General features: G+C 48.9%; 1 protein-coding gene across 2 annotated transcripts in view; it reads left to right on the forward strand.

The window, feature by feature from the left end:
- CRY2 (cryptochrome circadian regulator 2) overlaps nt 1-10,459 on the forward strand; it is a 35,312-nt gene extending 24,853 nt beyond the window's left edge. For both annotated transcript variants that reach the window (XM_072790540.1, XM_072790541.1), the window contains one exon: nt 8,169-10,459. The gene's annotated coding sequence lies outside the window, so the exon portion shown is untranslated. The remainder of the gene's footprint in view (nt 1-8,168) is intronic.
- The last annotated feature ends 2,471 nt before the right edge of the window (nt 10,460-12,930 follow it).

Consider the following 12,930-nt stretch of genomic DNA (forward strand, 5'->3'; position numbering starts at 1 on the left):
TACTCTTCTCTTTAAGTCATTATCTCAGGTGTTCTTTATGTGTCATGTCTGTGTCATTAGACTGGAGAGTGATTTTCTTTTCCTCTGTGGAGCCAGTTGATTTTATCCCAATCCTTCCATTTCAGGGCCAGGCGGGGCCGTCTGGTTTGAGTGTCTGTGCCCAGTACTGGGTGAGACAGCAAGTGTTTGATACTTGTGCCCTTTACCCTACTAGGCTCATTGTCATAAATGTTGCTGATAGATTTGGGCTAGCTTATTCTAGAAGCACTGGCAGCCTTAGATACTATGCTCTTAGTTATCTCTTAGTTCTTTGATACTAAGCAAAGTTCATTCTGTCTTACAAATCTGGAGCTTGCCAGGCTGATAATCTGACTCTTCAGTTGAGAAGATCAAAGAATAGAGAGGTTAAACGTCTGGGTCAAGGTTGCTCAGTAAGCTAATGGCATCCAATTCATCATGAAAGTGTTGTCACCAGGTGTGTGAGGGAGGGGAGCATAAGCATATAAGATGTGTTGTGGTGCCCATCCACAAGCATTTAACAGTCTTCTTAGAAAAAGAAATAATTTGTAAATCCTACACTGATGATTTAGGCTGCCCATGCTTATCATAAGCCAGCTGTTGGTGGGCTGGGGTGATCAGGGAATGTGACACAGACGTTTATACTGGGGACTGAAAGGTGAGTTGGATTTAGGCCACAAGGAGGGCATCTTGGACAAGAAAAATAGCTTCAGGTTTACATGGTCTTGTACAAATTATTTAACGGCTCTAAGACTTCATTTTCTCACCCCTAAATTTGGTTGTTGCAAAGACTAAATTATTAAATCCATCTGTCAGGTAGGAATATGTGCGGCTGTTAGAAGTAGGAGAGCTGACTTCTGTGGCTCAAGCAAATAGGGATTTATTTTTCTTACCTACCAAGAGGCGCTGAGGTGGGCATTGCCTGGTGACTCAGCAATGTCAGAGCCAGTTTTTCTGAGACTCTCTTGCTTCATGGTGTCAAAGTGGCTGCCACAGCCTCAGCCATCATTACTCCTTTGTCAGTAAACACACGCCAAGTTTTGGGCCACAGTTTGCTGGATACTGTTGTGCTCACTGGAATATTGGGAGGTGCTGAACAAGATTGACAAAGGCCCTTCCCTCTTGAGTGCATCTTTGGGGGAGACAGACAATAAACAAATAGAGTCAAGAGGCTCTGAGTGGTATGAAGAAAAAATTAAGTTGGTAAGAAGATAGAAAGTAAAGGTTGGGGCATAGAGGAGGTTGCAATTTTATATTAAGAAAATTGAAAAAAAAAAAAAAGAAAATTGTCAGGGGATGCATCTCTTCCTTTTTATCAAGAAAATAGAAGCTTTCCCAGAATACCCCTCTCCCAGCTTTTCACATTGGTCTCATGAGCCCACACCAAATCACAAAGCCACCCCCAGCCATGGGAAGTGGGGATCCAGGATCCAATCCTGGCTTAGGATTGGTTGAGACCATTGGTTTTCCAACTTCAGTGAGCAATAGAATCCCCTAGAGGATTAAACCACAGCTTGCTGGGCCCCACCCCCAGAGCTTCTGATTCAGTCCTGGGGTGGAGCCCGAGAATTTGCATTTCTAAGAAGTTCCCAGCAGCTGATGATTCTGCCTTTCTGGGACTGTACTTTGAGAATCACTGACTTAAACTAGTCATGATTCATTGTGTCAGGCCATTGAGCCCCTGAACAAATTATAGGTCTTGGTAGCTAGGAAGTGTTGGTTACTGGTAGACCATTAACAGTGTCTAGGTAATATGCAAGGCAATTAGCCCAATGCCTGGCTCATAAGTTCATGAATATCCAGTATTATTATTACAGATATTGTTATCATAATAATTTTAGAAGAACAGAAGGCTGCTGTTGAGTTGGATCATGAAGAGTCTTAAATGTCAGGCAGGTGAATCCTTGGTGTACTCTGGACGCCAAGGAGCATTTTGGAACAGGAGAGTGAAATAAACAAACTGGCATTTTTGGAAGCATTGGGCTAGGGCCCTGCAGAGGAAATGGTGGTGTGGGGGAGTCAGCTGAGAGGTGATAGCCATGACCCCAAGTGAAAACCTTACAAGGGTGAAGAAGTCAGCCTGTCTCTGGTCTTGCCCTCTTGGGATCTTAAGGGCTCTGGGTTTACTATGCCCTTCATCATGGCTACTTGCTCAGAGGTGAAGGCCAGGAGGCCAGACAGACTGGGGAAGAAGGCATTGTTTGGAAACCCTGAGAGAAGAGAGTATACTTATCTTTCACTGTAGTCTGGTGGTAGTGCCTGGCCCTCACAACATTCAGCATCTCCTTCAGTAAAATAGCGATATTAGCATCTTGTCACCTGCTCTGCCCATTGAGCATACACATTAGGGAAGAAAATGTAAAACCGTATACACAAAGGTTTTGAACAAGCTAAATGCACCACAGAGATGAAGTCACGTTATCATCTTGCATACACTTCTCTGGGCATCTTGGATTGTGTTGTTGTTACGTTAGAAGCAGCACTCTGGGCTAAATGGACCACAGCGCTGTGATGATGTGGCCTAAGTTGACACAGTATTCTACTGAGAAGCAGACTTGTCCCTTTTCCCCTCTTCCCTTGGTCAGTTTTAGATGTGTGCCTTGGAACAGGATACTTAGCCTTTCTGAGATTTTGTATGTGTAAGGTGTGACTAATCATTCTTTACCAGCCCAAAGGCTCCATCCTGTACCTTTGGAGGCCCCCTTACGCCCTGAGCTCTATAGTTTTGTGATTCTGTTATTCCAATGTCTCAGACTTGTGGCAGTTTGTAGGGCAGTGACTTACAGTAAAACACGCCCTGATACCAGTAGGTTTCATGCTCACCTAAAACCCACACCCATGTCTATTCTGCATCTGGTTTTATTGTACAATGTTCACTAAACTGAAAAATAAGCCAGCCCCCAAATAGCTATCATTTCAGAGGCTTCCCCATAATCCCCAAAGCTGCTGACTGCTCAGGATTCTATTAGCCTCCAATTGTGTACAGATTTTTCTTATTGGTCCAATCATTTTACCATGGGGAACCAGCTCACGTGATCCACTTGCCTGTCGCTGGGCTGGTACATAGGGATCTGTTGAGAAGCCCCATTGAATACAAAAGGCTTCTGGCCATGTATCGCCCCTCTCCTCCCCTCCCCTGCCCACAGTTCACCAGAGCTGGGTTAGCCCTGGGGCTTCACTGCAGAAAACCAGATGTCTGGAATCTCCTCATCATCATTTTGGCACTTCTTCAGTTGTATATCTCTCCTTGCATGAAACGTGTGTGATAGGCACTGGGCAATCTCAAACACCTCATAGTGGAAGTGGATTCAGTGTGGTGTTCCGGCTTTCTGCTCAGACCAGTGAGCATGCCGCGGTCCTTCTGCACTCTGCCTGGGAGCCTTTGCCTGCTGAGTTGTCGCCTCTCTGTACTTCTCACCCTGGAAATGAGAATTTGGATGCATTTGGCTGACTGACATCCTCTTACTGTTGCTGTAGGATTTGTGTAGTGCAGGAAGGGAAAGGGTTCCATTGACACGAGGAATGAGACGGAGCTGAGAGCCCAGCTTTGTACCCCAGCCTGGCCCAGCCGTACCTCTGTACTTCCCCATTCCTAACCTGGGAGCTGGTAGCAAGCCCTCCACCTCTTTCAAGCTCCTGGGCACTAAGACTTGGTTATGGGCTCCAAACGAAGTTTCTAGCAACTTTGAGCCATTGAGATATCCTCTGCTGACCGAGCTCACGCATATACTTCATCCACACACCCTCCTGGGTAGGATCAGGGGAATGGTGGACTCACAGATGGGGATTTCTTGTTAGCATCCACAGGTACCCCCAGGGGTGACCCTAACACTAGGTGCGCTGAAGGAGGTAATCGTCAACTCACTCTGTGCTCCAGCAGCTGCCTCTGTGGTTCTTGTGTTCAGCGACAGGTTGGAAGAGTCAGACAACTGAGAGACTGATTTTGCAGTGCATGTTTTAGGAGTTGATTTTTTCCTTGGTGCCTCCTGCAAGCCATTCCTCCTATTTCTTTTAGTGCTGCTGTCATCACTTCTGTGGGGTATCATTTGATTTCCCCAGCCCCTTTTTATCTGAAGACTTATGCTCTGGCTTGAGAACAAGAGCACAGGAACTATCTAGTCATCTGCTGATCAAGCAGCTTGAGGAACTAGTTGACCGGGCCTCTGACTAACTTTGTGGACAAGAACAAGATGGTTCTTCCAAACCATGGTTCTCTGTGTTTGTGTCTTTGAACCTGCCATAGATGGACTTGGGTCACTGGGGCAAATCTGTGGCCCAGACACTGCCAGCTCCCTTCCTGAGCCTGTCCCATAGCACAATCATGCCCAAGTCAACATGGGTCTGAAGTGTTAGCCCTAGAGCCACCTGACTGCTTACACTACTCTAAGTTTAGGCATTGGTTCTTTTTGTTGTCGTTTTCCTTTGGAAAACGTTTAATTGTAATGTAGAATAATTGAGGAGCTGACAAATACATTGCTGGGATTTTAGAGGTGGAGGCAACAGGGTACATCTTAGGTTCTTGTAGTAGACTGGGATACCCACTCATTACCAGTGTGTGCCAGATGGAAAAAGAAACTGTTACACGTTAAAGAACATAGCCTCTTGATTATCATACTTTAAAGTACATGAGATTTATTATAGCCCAATTTGAATTCAGTGAATGCCATTGACAGATTGTATGATGGGTCATTTTCACTGTGGGGTGTAAAAGAATCACTAAAGAAAGTTGACAGGCAAAGCATTTTAGAAAATCATCTTTGAAATTCGATTAAAGATGCTCACAAAGTCACCTGATTGAAAAATAGTGTTTTCTTTACATATGGTGACCTGGAAAGTCTTAGGCCATCCCCTGAGAAAACATAATGAAGATGAGCAGCTAAAAAAAAAAAAAAAAAGGAAAAGAGAGAGAAAAAAGGATTTTGAATCTTTGTAGCAAAAGACAGTCTAAGTATCTGAAATAAGCTTGTCCCTGAAAAGGGCATTTTGAACCCAAAGCAAGCCAATGTTGTTAGCAAGTACATGGATCCATTATTCCCATGATCTCAGGAGTGAAGGCAGAGCACTCGTCCACTCTTCCATAGAGGCCCCCCTAGCCCCTGGACAGCCACTGTGGGGTGCCATGGCCCAATGAAGTAAGCGTGCGTCTCTTCCCTTGTAGGGTTAAGATGGAGAGGGAACCTGAAAATCCTTTGTCCATTAACGCATACCCAGTATCCTCTGAGCCACTCACTTTCTGTTGCTAAGCCCTAGCTCTATAAGCAACAATCAGAAGCACTTAGAGGCAAGTTTGCCAGAAGCTATGAAGAGCACTGGTTACAAATAAACAATTTGCTTATACAATTAGGCTGCCAGGAATTTGATCAGAGAATCTAGAAAAGAGGCAGCTTTCTCTTTCCCCAGGTATAAAGGTTTCATTGCTTTGAATTCTACCTCAGTCCTGTCAGACGTACAATGCATGCCACAAGTAAAATTTTAAATTCCTAGTAACCTAGTAACCTCTTCTTATAAGGCTACCAGTCATATGGGATTGGGGCCTACCCTAATCACCTCATTTTAACTTAATTACCTCATTAAAAACCCTTTCTGCAACAAGTGAAATTCATTTCATAATACATTTTTTCCAGCCATATCTAGGTATTGGTTCTCAAACTTTGTTGGGGTTGCCCATGCTTTGGAGAGTCTGATAAAGGGTGGAGCCCTCCCCAGGAAGTTGTAGCTATTCACACATACAGAAAAATGTACACAGAACTTCAAGGTCCTCATGGATTGCCCCCTCAACCTATCCTTGGACCACGAAAGAGTTCAAGAACCCCAGAGTAATACTCTGTGTTCTAAAGAATTTTTATGTGTTCTTTATCTTCCCTCATCCCTAAAGGTGGAGAAAACATGATAGGGCAGCCCGGGTGGCGCAGCGGTTTAGCGCCGCCTGCAGCCCAGGGCATGATCCTGGAGTCCCGGGATCGAGTCCCATGTCGGGCTCTCTGCATGGAGCCTGCGTCTCCCTCTGCCTGTGTCTCTGCCTCTCTCTCTCTCCCTCTGCATCTCTATGAATAAATAAATAAATCTTAAAAAAAGAAAACATGATAAATACAGGTATTCGGTAAGGGGACCTGTTATGGGATGCTCTCCAATACTGAAATTTTCAGTTTCAGAAGAAAAGTCAGCTCTGGCTTAAAAGGGGCCAGAGAGAGAGACCTGTGGGTAAAATATATATCACAGCATGTTTCAAATAACGTGTGTGTGTGTGTGTGTGTATAGAATGTATTAAAAACTAATACATTGGGGCGCCCAGGTGGCTCAGTAGATTAGCATCTGCCTTCAGCTTAGGTTGTAATCTTAGGGTCCTGGGAACAAGCCCCACATCAGACTCCCTGCTCAGCGGGGAGTCTACTTCTCCCTCTCCCTCTGCCCCAACCCCTCAGCTTGTGCTCTCTCTCTCAAATAAATCTTAAAAAAAAAAAAAAAAGAAAGAAAAGAAAAGAAACTAAAATATTTATTTATAGGAAAAACATGGCTAAGTTATTATGGTACAAGCCTAAAGGAAACAATTACTGAAAATAATAGGTATTTTAAAGAACGAGACTGTACTGACCCATTCCGGTACCCGCTCTTACATTTGCTCCTTATTTTACCTAGCTTCTAGATAACTTAGTATAATCTGGATAAAATCTTCAAATTTCACATTTGTCTTTAAAGGGTTGCATGTGTCAGAACACTGTCTGAATCTGTAACTCCAGTGTCTTTGACTCTTCAGAGCATTTACCCTCCATTTATGTTGCTCAGATGTGTTTTGGTCTTCGTGCCACCACATTGAGTTTCCTTTTCTATTCTGTAAGTCTTGATGAGCAATGCTATGATAGATTACTTAATGGTAAAAATCTGGGTGTTGGTGTCAGACCTGGGTTTCCTGACTTGGCTTTGCCACTTTTGATGCTGTCATCCTGGGCAACTTATCCTCTCTACCTCCTGTTTTCTCATCTGTAAAAATAGAGGCCTTATCTTCAAGATTAACAGAATCACAAGCTGTATTAGTTTGCTAGGGCAGCCATAACAAGGTGTCACAGACTGGGGGAATTTCAGCAACAGGAATTTATGCTCTCACAATTCTGGGAGTTCAACATCTGAGATCAAGGTGCTGGCAGGTTGGTCTCCTCTGAGACCTTCTTGGCTTATAGATGGCTGCCTTCTTCCTATATTCCCACATGGTCTTCTGTGTGTGCCTGTGTCATAATCTCTTCTTATAAGGCTACCAGTCATATGGGATTGGGGCCTACCCTAATCACTTCATTTTAACTTAATTACCTCATTAAAAACCCTTTCTCCAAATCCAGTCACATTATGTGGCCTTCAACATACAAATTTGGCGAGGGAGGGACACAAGTCAGCCATAACACAAGTGTATAGTGCCTGACCCACAAAGTATACTGAGCCTTATTATTATCTGCCTCACCATAATTTAAACTGCACAAACCTTAAATGAAACTCCACATGTCTGTACACTCTCAGAGACACTAGACCTTTTTAAACAGGCAACCCAGCATTATGACTGGCTTACCCTGTCCTTTGTTATCAGACACGAGCCATTTCTTCCCTCTGCCCCAAATTCAGGATGTTATAAATATTTAAAATGACTTCTCCTTGTGTCTCCGTGACTGCTCCCCCCCCCCCCCATCTTCTCACACAGTGCCAGGGTTCTTTTTTCTGTATGTGGACATTTGCTCACCTGCTGATTCTAAACTCAGTCATTGCCTTCATCTTCACGTCCCAGCTGGCTTCTTTCATTTGTTTTCTGAGTGTCTCTGGCCACTATGTCTTGATTTGAAAACTGCCCTTGTCCTATCAGGGAGTATCACCCAGGGCCCCAGGTGAGTCTGGTGTATGGCCTCCTCTCCCTCCTCTCCTGCCCTGAGGCCTGGCGCCAGGAGGCTCAGAAGGTGTGCAGGGAACAGCCTGTCCTGTGTCACTGCCTCAGAGGGACTGTGTTCAGGCCCCCGCTGGCTCCCCAGGTGCTGTGGCTGGTGCAGTTCACATGAGGCTCTTCCTAGTTTTCAGCCTGAGTGTCCCCAGGGAAGCAGCCAGAGGAGTTTGTGTCCCTCGGCAACCAAGCAGCCTTCTGAATGCTTCTGTTTGCACTTGTTTTTCTCTTTCAGCTGCAGCACTGTAGCTCCGTGAGCAAAGCCTGGGAGCCCGAACAGCCACCATGGCAGCAGAGTGCAGCCTGCAGGAAAGCTGGTCATCGACAGAGACTGAGCGAACATGTGTGCATGTGTGTACGCGTGTGCGGAGGAAGAAGTGGTGTGCCTGTTTGCGTGTGCATGCATCTGTTTACACTCTTGTGATTCTGAACACTGTTTGGGCTGGAGGGACACATGTAGCAGCTCACCTCAGCCTCCAGACACCAGGCTAGAGGTCATGGCAGTGACTTTCAGCCAAACCTGTCCCTGTGACTAGCTGCCTTGTCTGAATCGAAGAGTAGTAGGACCCTCACTGGGTTTCTGGCATCTGCTCCACCCTACTCTGACCCTGAGCCCCCCTCCTTCCCTCTCTCATCGCATCAGACTGAGGAGCAGGAGGGCAACATTGCTGGCTCTTGTCCAGAGCGTGGGATTCTAGCGGCTGGAGCCCTGCTGAGGTCCTGCTTTAGACCCTGGAGGCTGGGCAGGCTGGAGGAGACACATGCTGTCCAGACACAGTCACCAGGTCTGGCTTCTTTCTGATTTTAAAATCTCCTGCCACTGGGTCCTCCAGACCCCTCCTCAGGCATCTGGGACTGAACATGAGGCTATAAACAGATCTGAAAACTTACCACCATCATAGGGAGGTACACCCCAATACCTGACTAGTGTGCCATATACACAGTACTGTAGACGCTAGCCTAAAAAGTGCATCTACCTTTCTGGGACTGAAAACCTAAAGTTAGGAACTGAATCCCAGCTTTTACTGTTCCTTCCTCAGAAGCTGAGAGCCAGCCTCAGTGCAAACTGTGGAGACTCAGTGCCTCCACTAGGAAGAAGCCAGGTTCCTGGTGGTAGAAAGCCCCCTGGCTCCCCTGGCCACACCATAGTGCTGCCATTGAGGTCAGCTGACACTCAGCCAGGAAAGCCATTCTGTCCTGTGGTCTGTAGGCTTCTGGGGCCTGCCTGGGACTGGTCAGCATCCAAGCTGCTGTGTCAGCTCTCCCAATAGCTGGATACCAGGACCCTGGCAGACAGACTTGGGTGGGAACTGCCAGGGACAGTAGGGAAATGTCTAAGTAGAGATCTCACCCAGCCCGCCAACCCTTCCAGAAGCAGCAGGTGGGAGGTTTGACCCAGAGAAGCCAAGGCCTTGCATTCCAGGAGTGGCCTGGCCTCCCACCTCAGTCCTCCCACTGTTGAACGCCTGTGTTGAGAAAGACATAATGAAAAGGACTGTATGGTCAGCTAGAGCAAGTCTTCCTTCCACCCTGTGGCCTGCACTTGAGCCACAAAGAGTGTGTGTGTGTGTGTGTGTGTACAGATGTGTGCGTAACTGAGAGGCTAATTCCTCTTTGAATTTTTGTCCTCACATGTAACACTAAGCTGGCCTCTGGGCCTTTTCCTCTCTACCTCCCCTGTGACCTTTCCCAGCCTCATAGCTGTTAACTCCCTTGGCCCCTGCCCTGTCCTTCATTGTCCTCCTCTGTCCTCAGACCAGAACCCTGGGGTCAGGCCTCTGTCTCCTACAGCTGTCCAGCACATTGACAGGCTTCTTCCTGAGATGTCCTCAGGTTTTCTCAGCCAGAGAGCTGCCTTTAGAGTCCAACTGTTGTATGTATGTCACCCTCACTAAAAATGTCCCACAATATTGTGGGGGAAGCAGGGCACAGGTGATGGTATATACTCAGAGCAGTGGGATGGTTGGGGTCTTCTCTGTTCCCTTAGTTCCAGCCAGGAGGAAAGAGAATTGGGGTCTGTTGCCAGAAGGGGAGTAGAATGAGTCTGGAAGGGCTATTTTGAGGAATTGCGATTGCCAGAAGGCTTGGGGCCAGAGTCAGTATTTGTTTAGCAGCACCTTCAAATACAAGGATGATTCCCTTTTCCTGCCTATTAGATGATGGCCCACTTCCCTGAGGTACAAGTTGGCAGGACCACCTCCCCCTACTTCACCATCCCTGGCAAGCTGGCCCATTCCCAGTGGAATAGAGGGGTCTACTCTGGGATGGGGCAGGGCAAGAGGACAGTGCATCCCGTGGCCCAGAGCTCCACGATTGCTTCATGCCTCCCCTCTTCTGGCCCAGGTGTCCTCGGGGCTGCCATAGAGCATTGACCCAAATCCTGATCCAAGGGCCAGCATGGGGAAGAGATGGTCGCAGGCAAAATGCACTTTATACAGAGATTTTCTTATTACTGGGAAGGTGTGTTTCTCCCACAGTTTGTGAATATTCACTTGTTTCATAAACATCTGATCCTGTCTGAGCAAAGCTGTGTTGTCATCAATCTTGTGGGAGGTCTGGGAACCAGGGGTCAGTAAGGCCGAGCTTCTCACCCCTCCTCAGAGTTGGCAGGGAGGAGAGGGATGGGTAGAGATGGAGGAAGCAGGAGACCTCTGGGAGCAACCAGAGCAGACTAGTGGCAGCTCCAGAGCTTGGCCAGAGTTGGGGAGTCAGTCAGCCAGAATGGTACAGAGTACTCCAGGCCTAAGATGAGGTTCCCGAGTGCTATCCTGCAGTGCCTCTGCCTCTCAGGCCACCTAAAGTTCCAGGGCTGAGGATCAGTCAGTGGCAGCAGGGCTCTCTCCAGGCCCTCAATCCATCCTTTATCTTGATTCAGCCACTTAAGCACCGTGTGGTGTGCAGGGGATGCAGGCGGCAAGCACGGACTCTGGCTGGGTGGTTGAGATCTGCCCGCAGCCAGGCCCAGGGCCTGGATGCTGGCTTTGCCTCATGCCATCTGGCCAGAGAGCGGCCTCTCTCTGCAGCATATGTGGGCTTTTCTATGATGGTCTCTAGCCTTGGGCCACAGAAAGACTTTTGTTAATACACCACACCCCAACTTCGTGTGGGCAGGGGCTCAGAGAGGGCCCAAGGATACACAAAATGCCCTGCACAGAATGAGAAAGGGGGAAACGGGAGGAGCTTGGGATTCATTTCATTCTTAGATCTGCTTTGAAGCTCCTTCCCACCAAGACCTGGACCTGCCCGTCCCCCCTCCCTTCTCCTGGCTTCTCTCTAATGTGACTTTGGCTTGGCCTCAGGAGCTACAATAGCTTTGTTCTCCAGCAGAAGATTCTGGAGAATGAAGTTGTCTTACACACACACTCCTGACCTGAAGATGCTCCCAGCTGAGGCAAGCACACACTCTTAAGCAACAATTATTAACCTCTAGGCCAAGACCACTTCCTGGAAGCAAAAGCCAGGCATCTGAGCAGAAGGTGGCTACTGTTTGGTCCTAGTGAAAGGAGGCTGAGCCAAGATAGCAAGAAAGGTAAAGTGGCCACTCCTCTGGGCCCACAGGCAGGGAGAAGAGCCTTTGGCAGTAGGTAATGGGATGTTCTTGGGGCTGGAGGTGGGGAGTTGTTTCCTGCAGGGCACGTGACTGCAGCTCCTTTCTGGGTGCTACATTGAAGGAAAAGGGAGTGGTGTGACCAGTAGGCAGTCCAGATTTGCAAATAGGATCCCACAAGCTGTGAAACAGTTTGCCCCTTCTTCGGAAAGAAGTAAGGACAGAGCCTCCGCAGTTCTCAGGAGGCCAGAGAGACCAGTGAGGTTTGGTCAGAGGCTCTTGACCCACCAAAGCTGGGGCCCTAGCCTTGCCAGCAGTTTGAGTGTCCAGCAGTCTGTGTTCTGTAAAAGAACTCACAGGCTTAGCCCTCGTAGGGGAGAGACCAGAAAGGAACTGTGGCCCCAAACTAGCAGGGGTAGAGGTGCTGGAAGGAACAGAAAAACCATAAGAAGAATCCCAAGAAGTCAACCATGGCAGCAGGAGGAAAAGTGGCTCCTACTCTTAGAATGTGGGAAACCAGCTATGGGGTGTCTGTGGGTGCAAATGAGAAGTTCTCTGCAGGAAATGCAATTGAGAGAAATCTGGGAAAGTCCTGGTGTGAGGGAGGAGAAACAGAGAAGCCTAGAGAAAGGTTCAGTTCCCCATTAATAACTGGGTCAATCTTTAGAGAGAAAATCTTCTAGGGAGAGTCCATGAGAGGGTCTCCTCAAGGGGACAGGACTGGGTGAGACCTGGGTTCTAGGCAGAGGTGGGGTATTCCCTGCCGCCGGTGACAACATATTTGTATTACTTTTCATCCTCACAACCACGAGAGGGACCATTACTGTCCTCATTTCACAGATGAGAAAACTTAGGATCCGTGAAGTCACTAATGCAAGGCCACACCACCTATTCACTTGGGAAGCCAGGCTGTGACTTCACACCACCTGACTCCAACCCCGGCTTGCCCTGGGAGCCCACGCCGACACCATGTCGCCTTCCTCCTCCTTCCTCCATGGCCCTCCGGTCCTGCCCGCCTTCTTTGTCTGCTGCTGGGGGCCACTAGGGCCCAGGGGACCGGGTCCCGCCATTAGCTCCCTCATGCCCGGGCGCCAGGCCCCCCCGAGGGCGCAGAGCCCGCACCGCGCGAGGGCTTTGCGGGAGGGGGAGGAGGGCGGAGGGATCCGCGTGGGCGCGGGGGCCGCGGGGGCCGCCGCTTCAGCACCTCGGAGAGCGCCGGGGCGGGGCCGGGGCGGGGCCGGGGCGGGGCCGGGGCGGGGCCGGGGCGGGGCGCACGAGACCCCGGCGAGGGCCCGGGGACGCGCGGCGGCGCTCGCGCCAGTCCCGGGAGCGGCGCGCGGTCCGGAGCCGCGCCCTGCCCTGCGCAGGTGCGCCCGCCGCGCCCGCCCCAGCCCGAGCCCCGCGGCGGCGGCGGCCTCTCCGCGCGCCCGCCTCCGTCCCCTCCGCCGCC

Source organism: Canis lupus, chromosome 21 (genome assembly GCF_048164855.1).
Source record: "Canis lupus baileyi chromosome 21, mCanLup2.hap1, whole genome shotgun sequence".
Taxonomy (NCBI): Eukaryota; Metazoa; Chordata; class Mammalia; order Carnivora; family Canidae; genus Canis; species Canis lupus.